This window comes from Musca domestica, unplaced genomic scaffold, assembly GCF_030504385.1.
Source record: "Musca domestica strain aabys unplaced genomic scaffold, Musca_domestica.polishedcontigs.V.1.1 2, whole genome shotgun sequence".
Lineage (NCBI taxonomy): Eukaryota > Metazoa > Arthropoda > Insecta > Diptera > Muscidae > Musca > Musca domestica.
In genome coordinates, this window is record NW_026712249.1 from 46,569,072 (window position 1) to 46,576,983 (window position 7,912).

Here is a 7,912-nt window from a genome sequence, read left to right on the forward strand (position 1 = left end):
CAGATTTGGATATAGCTCCCATAGAGCACCAAACGTCTAATATTTGCCCAAATGGGATGGAATTTGGCACATGCGACCGAATTGAGTCCAGAAGCTAGCATGCCAAATTTGGTAAAGATCTATTTTCCTTCCCTGTTTAATAATGTAGATTGAAAAACGTTGGCTTTAAAGAATAAACTATATACAAAGAAATTCCTCTAGATCAAATCATATCAGATCATACCCATATTAAGGTAATATATTTTTCTATTTATTTCTTATATTTTATAAATTCATTTTCCTTATAGTTAAATAGTTGCAATATTTGTTAAAATTTGATTTTTTATATAATGCAGTTTTCTTAAACTCTCCTGCAACGATTTCCTGTGCGGCAACATCCCGGCGGGCAGCTTATTACAAGGCCTGGTCGTGGAACTGTTTGACACAAGTTAATTGGTGGCTTGCCACCAGCAGCACACAAGACATGACAAACTCTTGCACCTGCCGGAACACGTTCGGTTCTTCGAGGACAAGTTCTTTGGGCTGTAAGAAATTATCTAGTTAAATTTTATACCAAAAATCGAAAATCTGTAATTACCATTTGTCAGCAGTAAAATGGACGAAACAATTATTGCTATGATCGAAAGCCAATTGGCTGCCATGTTGAAGATAAGCTGATAAGTTTCTGAGGAATGATACACTGCTTTGCAATTCTTTTATTATATATAGCACTGCTTTGCCGCCATCAGAAATATGAATTTTGAAGGTTAATTGTGAAAAAATATATTTTATATTTAATTTATTTTAAATTGCAATAACCTATTGGAATATTTATTCAGTTGGTGTGATTGTCATGGACAAGGAAGTATAAAAAAAATGAATGTGCTTTTTTATTTTATTTCAAATTAATAAACGGAAATACAAATAAATTAATAAATGAATATATGAACATTGGGTATAATAATTTCCTTATAATAACCTAAAACCTTAAAGTGTTTTAAAAATAAGTTAGAAAATATTAGTCGTTTTGTCGACAGATGTATACTCTCAGCCAATGTTCGATTATTTAAATATATTTTGACTTCTGTTATGATTATTGAAATTGTTGACCCTATGGAGTAGGTCTGGAAGGAATGGCCAATATTGTCCATTTCGAATCGGATGATATAAATATTGCGACGCGTCAGTTTTTGACTGCATGGGTTACTTCCTTCACTTTATATGAGGTACGTGCTAATTTTTTGAAAATGTTAAGAGTGTGCGCATATATTACATAGATATAGCAAGTTGTAAAGAATCGCTGACTTCTTTCGCAAGTTATGACAGATAAAAGCATTGAAAATTGTGACCCTTTGGGGGTTAGGTACCAGACGTAGACATATATCAACTTTACAACAGATCTTATGTTAGAAAAAATGTTTGTATGTTCGAAATTTGAAGGGAGTTTGATGTTTATTTCCCTTTCTTTGCAACCTAGGTGGGGGAGGTACCAGAAGTAATGGTGCGATCTCTACCATCTTAATAACAGATCTTGTTTTTATAGAAATATTGAACGTACCAAGTCTTGAGTGGAATCGGATGTTAATTTCGCTGGATGGATGGATATTCAAACTTTTGAAATTTTGTGGGGGAGGTACCAGAAGGAGTGGACCAATGTATCCCATCTTCACAACAGATCTTTTGTTTGTAGAAATAATGGGATGTGTGAAATATAATGAGAATCTGGTGCTAATTTCGCGTTTTATGACCTCCATTGATATTCAAAATGATGAGACTTTGTAGGGAGTTTCGACCTTTTGTGGGTGAGGTACCAGAAGGAGTAGACCGATGTATTCCATATTAACACCGGACCTTGGGTTAATAAAATTATTTGGATGTGTGAAATATGAAGACCATAGGACACTTACATCACATTTTTCAGAGTTGTTATTATTCAAAATTTTGACCCTTTTGGAGTGGACCGATATTATACATTTTCGCACCTGACCTAGAACTGACGAAAGTATTAGCATTTGCAAAGTTGGAGCATAATCGGCTTAATGTTGTCTTTCTGTGCAGAAAATAATTTTTTTTTAATATTCGACCCATTTTCACAGACCTTGGGTTGATAAAAATATTGGGATATGTGAAATTTAAAGATAATCGGACTTTCACATCACATTTTATAAGAGATGTAATTATACAACATGTTGTCCCTTTTTGGGGAGGTACTTGGTGGAGTGAACCTGACCTAGCACTGATGCAAATATTAGGATTTGCAAAGTTGGAGCAAAATTGGATTATCCTTTCTCTTTCTGTGCAGTAAAATATTTTTGTTGAAAATTGCGACCTTTTGTGGGGGAGGTATCAGAAGGAGTGGACCGATATTAGCCATCTCCAAACTCGATGTAAGTTTGACAAAAATATTACAATGTACCAAGTTTGGACCGAATTCGAGAGTTATCGTTCGCACCAGCCAGCCAGACATATAGACAGACAGACGGACGGACGGACATCGCTAGATCGACTCCAAATGCCCTGAAACGAATTTGGTCCAAAGAGATCTATTGTTATTTGTGAAATAGTGAAATAAAGTGCCTATTATTTCGACTAGGCATTAACTGAGGGTATACAAGTGGTGTCCATAAAGTCAGTTAAATAAATGTTATCTCTTAGAACGTGTTGTTTTATGAATATTATCACTTACAACGTCCTGTTTTATGATATTACTTAAAATGTTAGACGATTTTTGTCGATCGTTAGAATATCGTCATTTTTGAGGCAAAAATCGGAAAATCGGCATTTCTCATTTTTAATGTGAAAGATCGCCAAAATGCCGGTAAATGGCAAAAATGGCAGCTCTGATCACAACACATCATACACGAGTAAATAAAAGACGTATCTCGGAGGTCTGAAATTATAAGAGCTACGATGATATTAAGCTATCATTTAAACCACAGTAGGTATCAGATTTGCTGGAATTCTTTATTTATTTATTTCAGATATCGGTGAGACGCAAACATCAACAACAACGCCACTTCTGGAAGTCCCTCCGCAAATGATCAAAATTTTGGATAAGTGGTCAAGTTTGTGTAACACCTCTAGACCTAGATTCAAAATGTATCACATTCAATTCATTTATTCTGGTACTTCGCTCGATGGCTCTTAGACACTCCTGACACTAGGGTCTATTTCCGTTAGGAATTTTTGCCCAAAATATTAATATTTTTCCATCTTTTTCATCATTAATATATTGCAACATACATTTAAAACCTGTGTCAATACATTTTATTTGGGAATATCAAATATGTATCTTCAATATGGAAAAATACAATAATAAATAATGTCATGAAAATATAAGAACTGTTTTCAATAAATATATATTGATATTTTCGTATACATTTTACAAATAAAATTGAGTATACTTCCTTTAAACACTTCCTTGATCATTACAATTAAATCACCTAAATAAATATGCAAAATAAAGCTACAATTTATTAAAAGGTAAATGCTATATTTTTGCAAATATATATTTTTATAAAACATATGTTTCTGATAAACATCATATATTGCTATATAAACTGAAAATTACAATCGCAAACTTTATTCCAAAAAATTGTTTCAACCTGCATTCAACATGAAAACCACTTATATTTCGATCATAGCAATAATTGTCTCGTCAATTTTGTTGGTGGCAAATGGTAATTAAGTCCTATCTATTTCGAATTAAAATTTATTAAATTTCTATCAAACTTCTTCTTCAGCCCAGAGGACATGTCCCCGTAGAATAGAACGTGTTGCGGCCGGGTCAAGAGTTTGCCATGTATTCTGTGCTGCGGGTGGAAGACCACCACTGCAAATATGCCACACAGTTAGACGGCCAGAAAGTGTAATTCGTTGCCCATCGGGATGCTGTCGCTCTGGAAATGCATGTCGTAGAATTTAGAATATTTGAGACATATTCTTTTCATAAATAAATTGAATAAAGTTCAACATTTTTTAAAAACAAGTTTGCCGGATTGGGTCTGTATATCTCATTCTGCCTTTTAGGGGGAGGTATAAGGATATTGGAGATTTTCGCTCCTTACGTTTATCTGATATAAAGATTTCAAAGTACAAGGATTTTACCCAATTGAACTCTCCCTACGCTCTCTTTGAGTTATATAATATGAGGTCCGTATGACATGAAGGGTCTTAGATATTGTAATTCCTATATCTTCAATAGATATTTTTATAAAAATATATGTAGTATCTCCAATATAATATTTCTATTAATGAGGAATAAATATAACAAGTAAAATATCAGCTTACTTCACCTGGGCCGAACTTATTATATCCTCCACCATATGGAAGGAACATGAAAAATATAAAAAAAACCGTTGAAAAAAGCCACCATAATTTTAACAAGTAAAAAAGAAGCTACGGAAGGAAGGAACTTGAAAAAGTTAAAAATTAAATCAGTCGAAAAATATCGCGCAAAGGAAACCGGTTATCTGAGGGATATATGAAGACCTCGACCTACATGGACAATTTTCTGTCGATACAATTCCGGTGAATAATATACTATTATACGAAGAAGTGAACCGACATGTCCCACTTCCGAACTTCACCTGGCTACTGGAAATATTGTAGCCTTCTATCTCAATTCGTTCGACTGATAGCGTGATCACAAAAAACGGACATCAAAAATCGCTTTAGAATTTTACGCTGATACATTGTAGGGTCATGAATATTTCGAGGAATTACAAAACGAATGACAAAGCAAAACTGGTGGAGGGTATAGAAATATCTTTCAGTTATAGTGGCTATATGCAAATGGCAAATTATTTGCAGAGAAGGTGAGCCGTATTTCGAACTTCCAAACACAATGGGGTTATATTAAAATGCGAGCTCAAAATTTGAAATTGTTCCGGTAAAAAGTGTGACACAAAATAATCAAAATTATATCTGTAGGTGCAGTTATATGGAGACCATACCAAAACTAAGAGCCATACAGACAGTTCTATGCAAGGAAGTTTCCTACATACCGGACTAAAATGTTGACTAAAACGTCCAAACACCTTAAATCTGTAGATATATTTATTTTATTTATTAGGGACTATAACAAAACATATATGACCCATTTAAAAACCTATAAGACCCATTTAAAATCTAAAAAATTTTATTGACCTAAAATACTTCGTAGTGAAATGTTATCAACATGCATCATTTCGTTGGGAAGCTAGTGTCTATATACAGACAGACGGACACCAGACACCACAGACACCACTATGTACTTTGTGGGGTCTTAAATGGATTTATCGTTAGTAGAGAGTATAAAAACAATCAAAAACCCTCATTGTATTAAAAAAAGTAAAAAGCTGTAAGTTCGGCCGGGCCGAACTTTGAATACCATCCACAATTTGAAATGAATTTGGCAATTTTCAAAAAAATAGAATCCGATAAAAATTCTGTCAAAACTTTCAAAATACACGAATGTAGCCATTATAATAGCGTCTACACGACGACGTGAAACTGCATAGGCAACTTTTGTTATAAGCCATTACAATATTCAAATGCGAAACTTGAAATAATGATTTATTTATATTTGGCTGGAAACCCACAAGTGGCTATCGTTAGAGCACTCCAGAATTTAAATGTGAATAAATCTTTTGTCTCTCGTACCATCGCTCGTTACCGTGATACTGGTAGTGTAGCCCGACGTCAAGGAAGTGGACGGAAGAAAACAGCAAAATCAGCAGAAATGGTTCGAAAAGTAAAGAAGCGACTTGATCGAAACCCGCGTCGCTGTAGCCGAAAAATGCCTCGTGAGCTGAACATATCGCAATATTCCATTCGGCAAATATTAAAAAAATGAGCTCGGCTGAGCTGGCTTTACCATTGAATTCCACAAAGTGCAAGAACTTACGGCGCAACGGAAAGAAAATAGGCAGAAAAGAGTTAAAGAGTTGCTTCACTTGACTGAAAGTGGTGAACTGCCGAATTTGGTTTTCTCCGATGAGAAAACATTCGATGTCCAGCAGTTTGTAAACGAACAAAATGATGGTGTTTACTTGCCAAAGAGGTCAGCTGAAAATGTGCACCTTGGGTTGCCCACCAGAACTCAAGCACCAGCCATGTTGATGGTGTGGGCTACCATAACAGCCGATGGTTGCTCTCCGCTCGTATTAATCGACCGTGGCATCAGAATAAATGACGAATATCATGGCGAAAATATTCTGGAGATCGTATTAAAGCCATGGGCACTCAAACATTTTGGCCGCATACCTTGGACATTCCAACAGGACTCAGTACCATCGCATTCAGCACGCGCCACCCAAGAATGATTACAAAGTTAGGTTCCTCGCTTCATTTCCAGCGCACAATGGCCACCAAAATCTCCGGATACCATTCCGTTGGACTTTTGTGTCTGGAGTATTTTGAAAAGCAAGGTTGGCACTAAAAAATACCAAAGCACCTCACCTCAAGCTTTACCGGGAATGGGCCAAAATACGGCAGAGCAACATTCGGGCAGCGTCTGACGGTTTCATTGGCCATAATTCGTGCCAAAGGTGACCAATTTAAACAAATCTAAACTTATTCTAAAATTTGAAGCTATTTCCGAAATTTTTTGCTTTCATTCAATAAAATTAAAATAAAAATGTAAAAATTATGGCGTTTGACTTTGTTGCTGTTTTTTTATCTCACCCTGTATTTTCGGTATTTTGATGATTTTAGGTACCTTATTCGCCGAATTTGTTTCTAGTTTCGCCCTTGAGTATTTTAATGGTTTATGACAAATGTTGTCTATGCAGGTCCGCGTCGTGGTATAGACCCTAATGTAAAGATTACATTCGGTACATTTAAGATTTTAACAGAATTTTTTAAGGTTTTTTTTTTGAAAATTGCAAAATTTGTTCGAAATGGTGGAGGTTATTCAAAGTTCGACTCGGCCGAACTTACAGCTTTTTTACTTGTTTCTTATTTAAATCAATAAAACATCTGATTTACACCACCAGGAAAGGGAGAAATCTACTTTTCTTGTTTCTGAAGGTTTAGTGGCTCCTTGTGGATACCCTGGTTACAGCTAATCTTACCTCAGCCGACGAGGCAACCACTTTATATATTTTAAAAATTCTCTATTCTAAAAATTATTAATGATTTTTTTAAAAAGGTATAAAAAACCATTTTCATGAAATAAAAATAAAATGTTACCAGTCCAACAATATATTTGACAGTTCAAAAGGTACAGAATTTTCAAAAAAAGCTGAAAATATAATCTCATAAAGCAAATTCTGTTTTGCATTTGGTTTTCTAGATGTTTTGATGAACTCATTCTTACGATTTGGGATTTTTACTTCTTAAAATTTTAAGTCTTAAAACTCCCAAATTAAATTCTCCTTTTATAATTGTCTTATCATCAGTCATTGTATTTTACTCTTCCTTATTTACAAATTAAATAGATTGCTTAAACTGTTCCGTTCAATAGCCATCTTTACTCCTCTGCCTTTATTCATTCTCTATCTATTCGACAATAAATATTCACGCCACCAGAATAAACAATAAATAATAAATTACCCCAATATCCAGCCATATATGCAATACCTACCGGCTATTAAAGTCTTATTGTTGGTATAAAATAATAAATATTATCAACCTCGAGCTAACGGCCAGGGTGTTGTGGCAGTTAAAGCTCAGGTGTTCGTTCGTATCGATGCAAAACCAAGCTGCAAAGTAAACATGATTTTTATATTCATTTCGTTGGCTGTTATAAATTCCGTTCGTATAATCCCCATGAAAGGTGAGTGAGTGAGAAAGTGGGGGAGTGAGTTTTCGATAGATGAGTTTTCCAAGCAAATAAAAATGGAATCGAATTTTAATCGATTCGCATTTATGTGAGTGAGTGAATGAGTGTGTGTTTGTGAATCCTTGTTAATTATAATTGTTAAACCTTATGTTTTTATGATCATTTCCG

General features: G+C 34.7%; 1 long non-coding RNA gene across 1 annotated transcript; it reads left to right on the plus strand.

Moving 5' to 3' along the window:
- The first annotated feature begins 3,527 nt into the window (after positions 1–3,527).
- Positions 3,528–3,967, plus strand: LOC131802236 (uncharacterized). Its single transcript, XR_009342108.1, has 2 exons — positions 3,528–3,659; positions 3,723–3,967. It is a non-coding gene; the product is annotated as an uncharacterized LOC131802236 (long non-coding RNA).
- Positions 3,968–7,912: the final 3,945 nt, after the last annotated feature.